Raw genomic sequence first — 15,533 nt, forward strand, 5'->3', positions numbered from 1 at the left:
GAAACAAGACGTTACTCGAAAGACGGTGATCCCACCGTGTTGTTCCTCGGAGGTGAATATAGGGCACCTTCTGCTTAGGCCTCGCAAGGATGTTCCAGCACTCCTAAATTAGTGGAAACTCAGGGTAGTTGAACGACGGTTTCACCACTCTGCCGTTTCGCAGAGTTGAGTGGCTGGCCCGCTCCTCACATACGCCCTGCAGAGTAGAGTCTTCAAACGTATTCGGCAGAACGAAACCAGACGGTACTTGAACCAGACGGCCTCCCCACAGTGCTGTGTCACAGACTTCAGTATGGGGCATGTTTCCCTCTAGGCCTCGCCATAGGTTTTCAGACACTTTTAACTTACACGACGTGACTGTGGAAAGACGGCTTCCCGACCGCGTCCGTTGTGTTGGGTACATGGCGCTTTCCATGTAGACCCTGCATTTCCTTTCCAGCATTTCTGACTTCCGGAAACAATGTCTGAGTTGAAAGAGGGTCCCTCTCCCCCTTCGTCCTCCACCCTCTCCCCCCGTCCCCCCTCCCATACACACACACAGTGTCGTCTCAAAGAGTTGATTGGCTGACTCTACGGCACTTTCCTCAGGGGCCCCCGCGTGGGTTTCAGACACGTGTCAGCCAAACCAGCTGTGAGTCGAAGGATGTGTAAGCAACCGTGTTGTTTCCAAGAGTTGAGTACATGGCCCTTTCCGGGCAGCTGCCCCCACAGGTGCTCAAAAACTTGTAACTGTGAAATGAGATGTTAGATGAAAGACCGTCGCACTCCAAGGGTTGTCTCGCAGAGCTGAGTCCAAGGCCCTTTCGGCATAGGGCCCGCATTCGTTTGCAGACACTTCTAACCTAATGAAGCAAGTCGGTCGTTGAAAGGTAGTTCCCCGGTGTCTCACAGAGTTGAGTATACGGCCCTTGCCGTGGAGCACCCGCAGGCACCTCAAACACTCGTAACTTAGTGAACCAAGGTGCGAGTGGAAGAAGGATGGTCACCCCGCAGCATCGATCCGCAGAGTTGAGCGTATGTGGCCCTGTCCACCCTTTCTGCCCTGCCAGGTGTTTCAAGCCCTTCTGGGTTCGTGGCATCACAGACTAGTGACACGCTGGTGTCACCACCCTGGTGTGGTCGCAGACTGGAGTAGATGGCGCTTCCCTCCGAGTTCCTCGCACACCTTCACAAACGGGACCAACTTGGTGAAACGAGAAGTTTAGTGGAAACCATGGATTCCGCACCGTGTTGCTTGAGAGAGTTGAGTACGTGGCACTTTCCCCATCGGCCCCGCGTCCGTTTTCAATCGCCTGTACCATCGTGATACCAGATTTCAGTCAAAAGAGAGTTTCTCCACGATATTTGTTTCTCCACACGGTCGCGCGTATTATGTCCCTTTCCCCACAGTTTTCCGCAGGTGTTTCCACACACTTGTAACGTAGTGAAACCTGATGTTCCTTGAAGGATGGCTTCACCACCCTGTTGTTCCACAGAGCTCAGGCACAGGCCACTTTCCGTGTAGGCCCTGCGTAGGTTTCAGGCCACGTCTAGCTTTGGGAAACGAGATGTTAGGGGAAAGGTGCTCTCCACGAAGTGGTTCATGCAGTTGGCACAGAGGAACTCTCGTTGTGGGCCCTACCTTTGTCTTCCAACTAGTCTCACTTAGGGAAAAGAGATGCAGTCCCCTGAGAGATGTTTTCCCCACAGTGTGTACCACAGAATTGAGTGATCCGTGCCACTTCCTCACCCCTACCCCCACCCCCATAGGCCCTGGGAGTTTTCGAACACTTTTAATTTAATTTAGCGAAAGCACAGGGTCGTTGGAAGAGGGCTTCACCGCCATGTGGTTTCAGAGATTCGAGGTATGGCCCTTCCCACACACGCCCCCGCATGGTTGAGGTTTTCAGACGCTCCTCACCTCGTGATACAAGCTGTTCTTGGAAAAGTGGCTTCCGCCAAGTGCAGTTTGACAAAGGGTACGGCACTACCGGCACAGGCCCTGCATAGTGTTGCCAACACTTGCGACTTACCCCACACGACGTGTCTGCGGAATGACGGGTTCCCCGCAGTGTCGCACCACAGAATGGAGTCTATGGCGCTCAGCGTGTAAGCCCCGCATAGGGTTTCCAAATTGTCTCACTTAGCGAGACCAGACGCTCCTGGAAAGAATTTTCTCACGACCGTGTGGTTTCAGAGAGTTGAGTTGATGGCACTTGCCTCATCTTCTTCTCCTAGGTTTTCAAACACTTGTAACAGCGAAAGCAGAATGTGTGTTGAAAGACGGCTCCACCACAGTGCAAGCAGGGGTTGTTTCTCAGCTTTGAGGATTGGACACTGTCCACAGAGGCCCCGCCTAGCTTTTCCAACATTTCCCACTTCGTGATACGAGACGGTAGTTGAAAAGGGGTTTGTTTCTGCAAAGTGCAGTTCGACAGAGCCTATGGCCCTATCGGCACAGGCCCTCTAGAGTTTTGCACAGAGTCTCACTTAGTGAGATGACAGGTTTGTTGGAGGATGGTTTCCCCACAGGGTTCTTTCCCAGGCCGAGTCTGTGGCACTATGTGCCTAGGCGCCGCGTTCGTATTCAAACCCTTCGAAGTGAGCGAACCGTGACGCTGGTTGCGAGATGCTCTCTCCCGCGTGTTCTCTCACTGGGTCGAGCACGTGTCACTTTCCAGATGGTTCCTGCCTAAGTGTGCATAACATGCAAGATGGGGGCGGAAAGGTGGTTTCTGCTGAGTGCAGTTGGACAGAGTCTATTATGTATGGCACGGTCAACATTGGACCCATAGCGATTTTTCAAAGCCTTCTAACGCAACGAAATGAGGCGAGTCTCGAAAGATGGTTCCCCGTTGTGGTTTCGCAGAGGGGAGCATTCGGCACTTACCGTGTAGGCCCTGCCCACGTTTGAAAACAGTTCGCAGCGAAACCTTGCTAGACTTAGTTGGGAAGACTGTGAGACCCCAGTGCTGTTTCCAGAGGCCAGGGTATGGCACTTGCCGCATAAGCCCGCCATCCGTTTTCGACACAGCAGTCTCAGTGAGACAAATGCTAGTGGAAAGATGGCTTGCCCAGGGCGTTTGGTGCGGTGGAGTGCATGGCACCTTGGGTGTAGGTCGGCACGGGTTTTCCAACTTGTGGCTTACCGCAACTCGGTGTTAGTTCCTAAGCTGATTCCTGCACACTTTCGTTTCTCGGGGTTGAGTGCATGGCCGTGGCGTCGTGGGCCCCGCATGGGTTTTCAAACGCTACGTAATCTTACTGACACGAGGTGCCCGTTGAAAGATGGTTTCGCCGTCTTGTTCTTTGCCAAGAGGTGAGCGTACGGCACTTTGGGGGGGGGGGGCATAGTCCTCGCACGGCTGTTCCAACACCTCTCACCTGGGGGAACCAGACGTTAGCCGGGAAGATGGTTTCTCCACAGTGATCTCTCAGAGTCGGATATGTGCCACTTTGTCCCCAGGGTTGCCGGCATTGGGTTTCAGACGCTTCAAAGTGAGTGAAACAAGACGTTACTGGAAAGACGGTGATCCCACCGTCTTGTTCCTCGGAGGTGAGTATAGGGCACCTTCTGCTTAGGCCCCGCAAGGATGTTCCAGCCCTCCTAAATTAGTGGAAACTCAGGGTAGTTGAACGACGGTTTCACCACTCTGCCGTTTCGCAGAGTTGAGTAGCTGGCCCGCTCCGCACATACGCCCTGCAGAGTAGAGTCTTCAAACGTATTCGGCAGAACGAAACCAGACGGTACTTGAACCAGACGGCCTCCCCACAGTGCTGTGTCACAGACTTCAGTATGGGGCATGTTTCCCTCTAGGCCTCGCCATAGGTTTTCAGATACTTTTAACTTACAAGACGTGACTGTGGAAAGACGGCTTCCCGACTGCGTCCGTTGTGTTGGGTACATGGCGCTTTCCATGTAGACCCTGCATTTCCTTTCCAGCATTTCTGACTTCCGGAAACAATGTCTGAGTTGAAAGAGGTTCCCTCTCCCCCTTCGTCCTCCACGCTCTCCCCCTGTCCCCCCTCCCATACACACACACAGTGTCGTCTCACAGAGTTGATTGACTGTACGGCACTTTCCTCAGGGGCCCCCGCATGGTTTTCAGACACGTGTCAGCCAAACCAGCTGTGAGTCGAAGGATGTGTAAGCAACCGTGTTGTTTCCAAGAGTTGAGTACATGGCCCTTTCCGTGCAGCTGCCCCCACAGTGCTCAAACACTTGTAACTGTGAAATGAGATGTTAGATGAAAGACCGTTGCACTCCAAAGGTTATGTCGCAGAGCTGAGTCCAAGGCCCTTTCTGCATAGGGCCCGCATTCGTTTGCAGACACCTCTAACCTAATGAAGCAAGTCGGTCGTTGAAAGGTACTTTCAACAAACATCTGCTTTCAAAATGAAAGGGATTGAAATCCTTTATATATTACTGGAAACCATATACTTAATTCTGAAAAAGATAAAACAGTACCGAGAAACCATCTTTCAACCAACTCCTTGTTTCACTATTTTAACCTATCTTGGGATCTATAAGGAAAGTGCCTTGTATTCGACTCTGTAAAAAAAATGTGGAGGAATCCAATCCCTTAATTCACTAACAGTGTTTGAAACTATGCGTGGAACTATGAGGACAGTGAGTTGTCTTCAACTCTGTGAAAAAGATTAGTGGAAAAACAACCTTTCAAATAAAGTCTTAGTTCGCAAAGTTAGTTATGTTGAAAATCTAGGCCTCAATGCAAAATTAGAGTGCTGTATGCCCTTCTCTTTGAATTAAAACCTTTAGAGACCCCTCTTTGAAATGACGTTTCCAAGTTAGAAATGTTGGAAAGCATTTATAGGGAACTCTAAGCACAGGGTTAGAATCTTAACTCTGTGGAAAAACACAGTGGGGAAACGGTTTGTCAACCATCTTCTTGTTTCACTGGGTGAGACTTGTAGGAAACTACCATAGAGTCGGCTTTGTGAAATAGTGTGGGGAAACCACCTTTCAACTAACCTCTTTCCCTAGGTTAGGTGTTTGATAACTTGCACTGAGAACTAGAAGGAAAGGACATTACTCTGAGAAAGAACAGTGACGAAAACGTCTTGCAACCAACCACTTGTTTCAGTACATTAGAAATCTTTGACTCATGCGGAGAAGTAAGTGTAAGGAAAGTGCCATGACCTCCTCGCTGTGAATCCACACTGTGGAGAAAGCTTCTTTCTACTACCTGCTTCCTTCACAGTGTCAGAAGTGTTTGAAAACATATGCGGGGAGATATGTGGAAATTGCCATCTACTTAGCTCTGTGCAACAGCACTATGCGGAAACCGTCTTTCAAATAACTTCTTGTGAATGTACTGCATTTCGAAAGTCAATGTGACATATTAGACGAAAATTGTCGTATATGCACTCTGTGGAACAAACGGGGATGGGGGAACCCATCATTCAACAAACATCACGTTTCAGTAAGTTGATCTCCAAGAAAATGACTCTGGTGATCAGGTCTTTCAACCACCTTCTCATTGAATCAACTTCTTCACTACACATGTTTGAAAAAGCCTGTGTGTGGAATTATAGGAAAGTCCATGTACTCAGTTCTGTGAGGTAATGTGGGGAAAACATCTTTCAAACAACTTTTTATTTCAAGCACTTTGAAGTCTTTGAAAACCTATGCAGAAAATATTGGGCAATGGCACTGACTCACTGCTATGAAATATTGTGGGGCAACACCTGTCTACTCATTTCTTGTTTCACGAAGTACAAATGTCTGAAAACCTATGCCGGAAACTATGAGGGAAGTGTATATACTCAACTCTGTGAAAACACCGTGAAGAAAAATTTTCAAACTAAAATTTTGTTTCACTGCTGCAGAAGCGTTTGAAAATGTACGTGGTGAGCTCGAAGACAAGTGCCATAGATTCAACAATGTGGAGAAACCATTGTTAAACTAACGTCGTGTTTCCTTGAGAGAGGTTTTTGCAAACTTATGCGGGGAACATTCAGGAAAGTTCCATACACTCACCTCTCTGAAAAAACACTGGATAAACCACTTTTCAGCTAACATCATCTTGTTTCACTGAGTTGGAAGTGGCTAAACATCTAGGACTATATGTATAATGGCAGCGCCAGACCCTGAACTCCTTGAAGGAAAACCATGGAGAAAACATATTTCAACTAAGGTCTGGTTTCAAACTGAGTGGAGGTGGAAACGCTTTGCAGGGAACTAGAAGGAAAGGATGTTTAATTCTGAAAACGCGCTATGGCAAAACCATCTTTCAACCAACCTCTTGTTTCACTAAGGTAGACATGTTGGAAAACCCTATCCTGGCAACTATAAAGAAAGTGCCATCCACTCAATTCAATGAAATAACTTTGTGGAGGGGCCATCCTTCAACTAGTTCCTTGTTTCACTAACAAGTGTTTGAAAAACTGGGCAGAGAACTATGAGGACAAGTGACTTGACCTTGACTCTGTGGAAAAAAATGCAACAGGGATACCACCTTTCGACTAATGTCTTGTTTCACTAAGCTAGCAGTGTTTGAAAAAGGAAGCAGCAACTCTAAGGCAAGTGCCATCTACCCAACCCTGTTTTATGAACAACACTGTGGAGAAACCATTTTTACACAAACATTGTGTTTCGTTGGGTGAGAGGTGTTTGAAAACCTAAGCAGGCAACATTCAGGAAAGTTCCCTATGCTCATTTCTGTGAGGAAAACAAAAACATACTTTGGAACACACATTTGTCAATTAACTTCTTTTCCCTAGGTCTGACGTGGTTGAAAAACTATGTGGGAAAATGATAACGAAAGTGCCATAGACTCAACTCTGAAACAACCCGGTCGGGAAAGCCTCTTTCACCGAACATCTTTCACTAAGTCAGAAGTGTTTGAAGTTCTAGGCCTAAATGTATAATGAGAGTGCTATATGCTCAACTCTTTGAAATAAAACCGTGTGTCCACTAACGTCTTGTTTCAGGGTTAGAAGTTTCCCAAAACCTTTACAGGAACCAATAAGGAAAGGGGCATATATTCTGTGAAAAACCACTGTGGGGAAACTTTCAACCAACTTCTTGTTTCCCTTAGTTAGATGTGTTTGAAAACCTGTGCGAGGCATTATAAGAAAAGTGCCATGTGTTCAGTTCTGTGAAATGATCGTGTGGAGAAAAGCTTACTTCAAATAACTTCTTGTTTCAGTAAGAAGACTTTCCAACCTATGCAGAAAATATGGGGGACTGGTGTAGACTCACCACTGAGAAATATTGTGGAGGAACCATCTTTCCACTGCTTGCTTTTTTCACTATGTAACAAGTGTTGGAAAACCTATGCAGGTAACTATGAGGAAAGTGCCATGTACCTAACTCTGTACCTAACTCTAATCCTTGCTCTCTTGTAGAAACAAGGTTCTTTCCATGATCGGTTCAGAGTCAGTGTCTCACGGACCTATCCTCTGCCTTCCACCTGGGACTCTGACCCAGTCCTTGAGACTGTGGGAGGGATTTTGCCACTGGGCTCCGTCTTCATTAATTCATCGGGTTCCAGAAGTATGTGGTCATTCAGAGACCCAGGCCAATGGAAGTGTCCCAGCAGAGAATGTTTGTGTGTCGGTTGGGCGAGACACTCAGACACAGGAGTGACCTTCTCCTGGGCCCAGGGCACACGAAGTAGGACACCTTCTTTGCAAGTGGAACCCAATTCCCACTGGGTACGTCAAGCTTTGGCCCTCCTCGTGCCCATTTCCTTCACCTTGCTGCATTTCTGACAGGTTCTTTTTTCCTCCCTTAGGAGCTAGGGAGCTATCAGAAACTCAGGTAGCTCACCTGGGTAGTCATCAAACTCTCACTCTGCTCCAGTGCTCAGTGAGAGCTCTCAGGCTCTGAGCTAACAAAGGAAAGCTGGCCTTTATTCCCTGGAAGATTGATGATTGGCCTGCTGTGGTACAGAAGGGGAAGGGGAACCAGCTTGTCTCACTGTCCTGGATGAGTGTATTGCCTTCATTCTGAGAAGCAGTTTGCACATGAGCAGTCGGGACAAGGAGAGGGTCAGCACAAGGGAAGCCTTTTCCAGGAACAGGGAATGATTTCCTTGTTCCAAACTCGTGTGTAAGAACCAGCAGAACCGAATACCTAGAGCTCAAACCTGGGGTCGACATCAACAGAACGTGTGGGAGGGAGAGATATTGCCAGAAATCTCTGTCTCCTAAAATGCAGAATGCAGGAGTCCCAGCCAAATTCCTGCAGAGGGCTCCCTTTGCCTCAGCCCACAGACATTTCTTATTCTGGATACAACCAGCTTGATAGGAGACTGTGCTGGGTACTTATTCTCAAACATCTCCACTTCTCATGTGTGAGGAACAACTCTGGCCATCTGTGTCTCCATGTCCACTCATTACCCTGTTTTTGCATAAGGTTCTGAATGGAATGTATTCAGAGCCATTAACTTAGAGTGCCTTTCCCTTCTTTCAGCTTGTGAGTCTGGTGGTATCCCTGGGATGGTGAGATAGGTATTGCAATGGGCCAATCTCAGTTTGGTTTCAGAATGATGTGACCATCGCCAAACCTAGGGTGTGTGAAGATGCTGAGGCCGAATACTTGTGGGTAGGCTCAGCCACAGGTTAGGGGACATTCCTGCCTCATGTGTAGGAAGAGGTTATGGGAGATAGATTATGTCCTTCTTCGATTTGACCCATACCCATTTGAATTCAGAGCTTTGACTGGCTTGGAAGTCATAACTAACCCATTGCTGCTTCTCTAACTGGGTCTCAATTCACACACCAACACCTTGGGGATGTCCCGTACACAACCAATGTCCATGGATTGGAGGTGAGTTTCCAGGCAGGTCCTGTGCCAATGCAGACCTCTAAGATTCTGATAGCTGAGAGGAGAGCTAGCACTCCTGTCCCTGAGCCTTCAGTGATTAGCAGGCTACAGTCATCGTGGGAATGGGTAGCCACATTGACTCCCACCCCTCATAGATGGAGACACCCTCACTTGGAAGAACAGGCAATCTGTGCATGCCCACTTTGCTGCATGACCTGATCAGCACACAAAATGCCTTTTGAAAACAGTGCACTAAGGCCTCATTCCCGCCTCTTGATCATCACATGGAAACACCTTCTTCATACCACGGGGTCACTGCTGTCCCTATCTACTGACACGATGGGCAGAAACACACCAAATTCCCTCTATTTCTTATGGGAGAATGAGGGTCTCTTGCTCACAGGGCTCCAAGGGGCGTCCGTTGGTGTCGACCTGTAGCCGAAGCCCACAAAAGATTTCTCTGACTCCTGACCACGCCTGCTTCCTCCTTTACTGTGCTGATCAGTGTTTTCTCAGCATCATGCAGTTCTCATCCTGAATGAAGATCTCTGACCCGAGGAGAATCAAGGTTCATGAGAGTGCTTTATTCTCCATCAAGGTTCGTCTTGGGGTCTGTACAATTCTGTTTGTCAGAATAATAGCTCAGGCTTGCAAAGGCCCACTGTGGACCAACCCTTATGTCTGTGGGACAGGTTGAGCCAAAGGGGCCCTGGCATTTTGGTTTCAGGACCTCATGGACATGCAGAGCCCTAAGCAATTTGCAGGGGTCCAGCTGAGAACTGTTTGGGTGGAGGCTGGGCCAGCAGTATGAGCGGGGAGCTGGCCTCCTGCTGGACCTAGGAAAAATGAAGTTCAACCTGTCCTTTTCACATTGATCACATTCACACTGGGTGGACATATCGACACATTTCCTTTGGTCCTGGCTTCAGCCGGTCCCTTTTGCTTCCTGTCATTTTGACTCAGGCTTTGCTCAACGTTAGGAGCCCTGGGGCTGGCACTCATGCACAGGGCACCAAGGGATGGGCTTTGGATGCCCACTCAGTCCCTGGCTCAGGGACAGCCATGAGCATGGGCTATCTGAAAGAGAATAGCCCTCCAATCCCTGTGCTTGGTGGTTGGTTGTTTGTAGCAGGGCTGGGGGATGGGGTGGGAAAGGGAGCCAGTTTGCCTCATTGCTCTGCCTGGTGGAGGGGCCTTCCTTCTGAGTAGCAAACTGTTCACACGTGCAGGAGGCGCCAGAAGCTGGTCAGCCCAGAAAGAGCCCTTTATTGGAAGATGGCCCCAATGCCCCTTTCCACACTTTGCAACAACAGCTGGGGCACCTCATGGCTACAGCACTGTCACTGCTCACTCCGTTCAGTGCTGGGAAACCAAGAAAAGCAGACAAAGTCCCAGGGTTCTTTAAGTCCTTCTGAAGGAAGAAGGCAGGCCTGTTGCTCACAGGGCTCCCAGATGCAGACTCTAGAGGCCTCGTTTGCCTAAGTGTTCAGGTGTTTCTTCTTGTTCCCATAGCCAGTTTGCCAGGAGCAGGTGCTGGGCACCTCTTGCTCCATATAAATTCCCTTCCTATCTCTGGAGAGCTCTGGCCCTCCTTGCCATGATCACATGTCTTTGCTCATTTTTAGAAACAGGGTTCTTCCCACAATCCCTACAGAGTCAGTGTTTCAGAGTCCTATCCTCTGCCTTCCACCAGGGAGCCTGACCCAGTTCTTGTGAATGCGGGTGAGATTTTCCCACAGGGCTCCTTCTTCATTACCTCATTGGGTTTCAGAAGTATGTGGCTCTCGATAGGCCCAGGGACTTCTCGTTGCCCAAAAGAGCAATGTTTGTGTGAAGCCTGGGCCAGAGATTTGGGCAGGGAGATGGCCTCCTTTTGGCCAAGGGCCAGTGAAGGAAGACACCTTTCCAAGTAGGTCCCAATTGCCACTGGAAATGTCAAATTTTGCCCCCCTTCCTTGGGCCCATTTCCTTCCCCTTGCTTTCTTTCTGACTTTTTTCCCCCTTAGGAGCCACAGAGCCATCACTCAGCCGGCACCCCCTGGGTAGGCATCAAACTCCTGTGTTCAGGGAGAGCTCTCAGGCTCTGATCTAGCAAAGGAAAGATGGCCTTTAGTCCCTGGGTGCTTGTTGCTTGGCTTGCTGTGGTATGGGAGGTGAAGGGGAGCCATCTCTCCTCCCTGAGCTGGATGATTGAGTGGCCTTCATTCGGGGAAGCACACAGTTGGCATGTGGGCCATATGGACCAGTCTGTGGTCAGTAGAGGAGGATCCTTGTCCATGAATAAGGAACAAAGTCCTTGTTCCAGACTCCTGAGCAAGAGCCAGTAGAACCCAGTAGCGACACCTCAAATACTGTTGGCTCCATCAACTGCTACAAAAAGTTGGAGGGACAGACATAGCCAGACATCTCTGGCTCCAAAAGAATGAATGGGTGTTTGTTGCTGACAGGGCTTTCAGGTGTGCCATTTCAGAAGGCTCCCTTTGCATAATCCCACGGACATTTCTATTTCCAGATACAAGCAGCTTTCTAGGAGACTTGTGCTGGGTACTTCATTCTCGACATTCTCCCAATCTCAAGAGTGATGAAGAACTCTGAGAGTCTATGTCTCCATTTCCACAACTTAGCCTTTTTTGTCCAAAGAGTTTCTGTGTAGACTTTATGCAGAGCCAGTGACTTCGAGTACAATCCTTTTCTCTCAGCTTGCCTGTTTGGCTTTGTCCTTTGGATGGTGATTTAGGTTTTACCCTGGGTCCTCCTCAAGATCGTTTTAGAATTTGTGGCCAACCCCACACCTAGAATGTGTAAAGATACCCAGAGAGAACACTTGAGGGTAGTTGAAGCCAGCGGTTAGGGGAGGATCCTGCCTGCTGTGTGGGAGAATATGAAGGGATGATAGAGATATCTCCCTCTTCGAATTGCCCCATGCCCAGTTGAATGCAGAACGTGGTCTCAACTTCCTATCCCGTTGGTGCTTTGCTCCCTTGGTCACAGTCACCCACCACAACCATGGGGCTGCCATGTCCACAACCAAATCCCAAGGATTGGAGGCATATTTCCAGTCATTTCCAGAGTCAAAAGAGGCCTCTGAGAGTCTGATATCCCAGAGGTCAGCTGACCTTCTGTCCCCTAGCTCCGGTTTCTTAGCAGGGTATTATAGCAAGAGTAAATAACTGCTATTCGTTGGCAACAAGGTTCTCCCTGGAATCTTGTCAGAGCCAGTGTCTCAGAGTCATGTCCTTTCTTATGAAGTGAGGAGTCTGGTACAATGCTAGTGAGTGGGCAGGTGGTTTGGCCACAGGGACCGTGGGAATTGGGTTTCAGAATCTGTGGGCATCACCAGGCTGAGGGTATCTCCAGGTGCCCAGTGGAGAATGCTTGTGTGTAGGCCGGCCAGAGGTTTGAGAAAGGGAGCCGGCCTCTTGTCTGGTTTGAGATTTCATTCAGAAAGATCTCTCTTTCCTAGATGGGTGCCATTCTCTTTGGAGATGCCAACTTGGGAACTGCTCTTACTCATTCCCATGCCACTGCTGCTTTTCTATCTAGGTCTCCGTTCACATTCCAGGAGCATGGGGCTGTCACTTACACAGCCGTGGCTGTATGAATGGTGCCAGTTTCCCAGTCAGTTCCTGAGGAAATCAAAGGCTCTCTGGGTCTCATATCCCAGAGGAAACCTTCCCCTTCTATCGCGGTGCACATGGTGTTGCTTAGCTGGCTAAGGTATGCACGGGCATGGGTAGCCAATTGGCCTCCCTCCCCTCACTAATGGAGACCCCTTTGTTTGGAAGAACAGAAGGTTTTCATGTAGGCAGGAAGCTCCCAGATCTTGTCAGCCCAGAAAGTACCTTTGGATGGAATACTGCACCAAGTCCCACTTCCAAATATTTGCCCATCAGCCAGGAGCACATCCCTGCTACAGCTCTATCACTGCTGCCCTTATGGACTGATGGCAAAGGCAGGACACACACCCAGAGCCACGTCTTTCCCTATGATGCTGAAGGAAGAATCTGGGCAGGCTTCTTGCAGACAGGGCTCTCAGCTGGAACTTACACGTGGCACCGGTTGCCAAAGCCCACAGGTGTTTCTCATCCCTGAGTCATCAGTCAGTGAGCTCATGAAGATGCTGCTAGTCATTCTTATCCCTGATGCACAACTCTGGCCCTCCCTCTATCCATTTTTCACCCCTTTGCTCTAGTTTCACTCTGAACCCTCCCTGGGCTCCATTCCAGGTGAGTGGCTTAGAGTCATACCCTGGGCCCTCTACTGGGAATTCTGGTCCATTCCCTGGGACCGTGGCATGTGTTTGGCCAGAGGGCCCCTGGCTCTTCAGCAGGGATAGTCTTCCCTGTATCATGGTTTCTCCTCTACATGAGTCTCTCAGTACTCGGATTTCTGGCCAAGGAAGGAGGCCTGTCTTTTTGTGTTTGTGTGTGTTTGGACACAGGGACACAACCTCAGAGCCTCTCAGGCTTTCAAGTGTATTGAAAAGACAAGAATAACTCTAAAGTGGAAAGTTTGTTACACTATCTGAATGACGCTCAGGGGCAAGATCTATTTATTTTAAACCAATGCAGCCATAAAGATATGTGAACAGGCAAGGCAACCCTGCTCTAGTATCTCCCTCTGCATTTCTTCCAGGCATATGGCACACTGGCCAGCATCTTGACTCAGTTCATCCTCATTATAGGTTATTGCTGGCTTTGTTCAACACATCACATCATGCGTATCCCTCTCCTGTGAGGGCACATTAATCCTCCAAAAGTGGGATGGGAGAAGTGAACTAGTAAGGAAGCTGCCCTCCTGGGTTCCACCCTATCGGCCACTCCCTGCCTTCTGCCACTATCCTTGGGACTCTCGTAAACCTCGTCCTGCCGGCCAGAAATGTCGCCATTGCTACTGTTGAGCATGCTGAAGGAGGACAGAGCTGCACAGAACAATGCCATGTTTGCCACCCCATGAGCACACAGTGGCTTTGCTGGGCTGCTTAGGCAGCTATGGCACTGCCTTATGGACAGGGCTGTTCACGCCTTAGCCCCTGACCCACAAGCTTCCTTGTGGCCGTGCCCTGCACACAGCACTGATGCCTGTGATCCTGATGACCCCTCTGCCCCAGCTGGAAGGTAAATCCAAGTCGGGTGAGTGCAAGTGCTGCCATTAGCAGTGGCTCGGCTGCCTTTCTTGGTGCCCACCTGCCATATGCACAGACTTGTGCGAAAATCTATCCCTGGGCACCAGCTGAGTGAATGACAGCCCCATGGCTCCTAAGTTTAACCAGGGACATAGTTAGACATATAGCCAAGTAAAGGGAATGGTCTTACAGAGCCAAAGGTCAATATCTCCAAAGGCAACGGGATCAACCTGGAAAGGGGCTATGCAACTTCTTTCCCCCTCAGCCAAGAAAAGAGGCCAGCTCCCTTCCCAGCCCTCTGGCCCAGCCGAAGTGCCAACCCTCTCTTCTGGACACTTCCACCACCCTAGGCCTCTGAATGCTTGCGTGGTTTTGACACCAACCTACCAGGGGCCCTGTGGCCAAACTTACTGCACAGTCACAAGCTCTCAACTAGGATCCCCAGTGGAATGCCAAGGATATTCTGCCAAAAGACTACATGCAATGGATCCCTTTCTAGCTTGGAAATAGAGCAAAAGGGTGAAAATGGATCCACAGAGGGCCAGAGTTCTTTGTTAGGGATGACAATGGGATGATGTGGAGAATAAAGTGACAAGTGCCATGTTCTAGCAAGCTGGCTGTCTCAGGAAGAAGCAAAACCTGTGGGCTTTGGTGAAGGGAACCCACCACAGGCTACAGCTGGGAGCCCTGTCAGCAAGCGGTCTGCATTCTTCATACCTTACCAAAGGTAAAGGCTTTGCGTGTGTTCTTTGCCCTTTCCTACTAGGAGATGGGTGGCAGGGATTCAGCTGTGGCTCATGGTCAAATGGTTAGAACCGAGCCTGGTGCAGTATTCCTTTCAAAGTCCCTTTGTGCCCTGACCAGGACCTGGAGCCTGGTGTGCATGCATGAATCATCTCCTCTGCAGGATGAAGGCACCTCTGTCAGACAGGAAAGGGAGGCCAGCGGGCTACCCATCCCCGCAATTACTCCAGCTGGCTAAGCACCAAGCCCCCAGCGACAGAGGGACCTGCTGTCCTCTGTGATACCTGGCACTACACTGAGAGCTGTCCATTGGCTCAGGAACTGACTGGGCACTCCACACCAGTGTTTGCACCTGGGCTGTGTACCTGACACAAACCTATGGATCCTAGAATTTTCTAGTTTAAACAGAGGACATTCTTCTGATGCTCTTCCTCCTAATGGCTCCCAGATAGCACCAATTTGTTGAACAAAGAGCAATAAAATGCACATAAGCACCTGGAGGACTAAAGTTCTTCCTTAAAGAACAGAATGGGCTAAAGTTAGAATTAACTGCCTACTGCTATCTCCTGGCAGGCTGGTTATCTGGGCTGTAAGAAACACTTGGGGGCTGGTGTCAAAGGAAATCTACAAGGCTACACCTGAGAGTGACATTATGCCAGAGCTGTGGATTCTTCCTTCAGAAACAGAGGGAAAAGTGGTTTGGGTGGTTTTTCCTTGCTTCCCATCAGGAAATAGATGCAGCATTGATTCAGAGGCAAGGGCTTCCTGCTCCCAGCTGATGATCAAGTGTTTGCAATGTCGACCCGATGCAGTAGTTCTTGAAAGGTCCCTTTTTGTGCTGACCAGGTTCTAAGGCCTAGTGTGCATATGGCAGCCATCTGTGTCTCAAAA

This window comes from Neofelis nebulosa, chromosome 12 (genome assembly GCF_028018385.1).
Source record: "Neofelis nebulosa isolate mNeoNeb1 chromosome 12, mNeoNeb1.pri, whole genome shotgun sequence".
In the NCBI taxonomy this organism is placed as follows: domain Eukaryota; kingdom Metazoa; phylum Chordata; class Mammalia; order Carnivora; family Felidae; genus Neofelis; species Neofelis nebulosa.